Raw genomic sequence first — 1503 nt, forward strand, 5'->3', positions numbered from 1 at the left:
AGTCTTCACTAAATGTGTTATTGAAATGCTCACAATGGGACATATCCAGGGTAGTGTCAACATCATTTCATAATGAGGTAGATATGTTTTAAGGAATTGTCAATAAAATAGACTTTAAAAACTTCTCTAGAATAAAAGTTGAGATAATCTTTCTTCCTTTAAGTTACTTTCTAGGGTTAGAAAGGAAAGAGTAAAGGTGAGAGAATGGGTGAGGACAGATCAGTTTGGAGTCAAGCCACTCAGCTTTGAATTTTGCTTCCCTTGATTTCTAGTTGTGTTATTGTGCTCCTGCTATTTGATCTCTCAAGGCTCTGTTTTCTCATCTAGAAAAAAGGGATAATAACAATTCCTATCTCATAGTAACTTCAAAAATAGACAACTATTATTATCCAAGAGAATATGGATTTAACAACTCAAGATTGACATAAAGAGGCTTCTCAAGTTATAAATAATAATGCTTTACTTGAAGAAGAAATATACTCCTGTTTTGACTCAAAGAGTAAAAAGCCCACGTGTGTTCCAAACCATGTTAATTGTGGCTTGCAAAAGTTGGTGGATTTCCAAATTTCAGATGAGAGATTATAGACATGAGTCCTATAGAGAGCATAGAGTGAGAAGATCCAAGCCCTGGTAAAAGAAAAACTTCAGTGACCCCCAATTAAACCAGTCCATGCACAATTAATTAATTTATAGCTAAAGTTATAAATTACATAACATTTTATTAATGAAGTGTATATTGCATGTTTTATACTTCCTGATGGGATAATTAAATTGTTTGAGAGAAAAGTTAGAGTATTATAAGACAGTTCACATTGCCCGGGAAATTACCTAGACGAGGCAACAATAGATGAACTGAATGAGCAGAATTAGCTTGCTAAGTTGTTGCTTGAGTTTGATTCGAGTCATCTCCTTCTCTTTCATGTCAGTCATGGCAGTTAAAGGGAATCGTAATGAGAATGTTACCAGCCACTTTCAGAAATCATCATGGTATATAATTCTTTCCTTGGGAGGGAAAAGGTATTCTTTGTTGAGCAGAGAGTAGAGAGTACAGACTAATGTCATGAGCATTAGTAGAGACTAATGTCATCAGCAGAGAGTAGAGACTAATGGCTAAACTCTAATTCCTGGTCATGGTTAACTCTTAAAGCAGGGTGATGTGGAAACCAAAATTAACTTTTGAAAGTGGCAAAAATATGGCAGTGGAAAATAAGTATGGTGTGTATTGAAAAATGCATCATTTGCTCTGTATTGTAAGACTTTTAGGTGTAAAGTAGTCTATGTGATGACAGAATTCATTTTATAGATTTATGTAATAGAATAATAAAACTGAAAGTCAAACTTAGTCCTCAAGTATTTCACAAAGGAAATTTGTCTCCCCCCAAATATCTTGGAATTGATTTTAAAATAAAATCACATATTGGAGAAAGTATTCAAGTATAAGACATTGATAACCTATAAATAGTGTTTAGTTACAACTGAGAGTCCATAAAAAATAAAATGAAT

This window comes from Hyaena hyaena, unplaced genomic scaffold, assembly GCF_003009895.1.
Source record: "Hyaena hyaena isolate Hyena2069 unplaced genomic scaffold, ASM300989v1 scaffold_979, whole genome shotgun sequence".
Taxonomy (NCBI): Eukaryota; Metazoa; Chordata; class Mammalia; order Carnivora; family Hyaenidae; genus Hyaena; species Hyaena hyaena.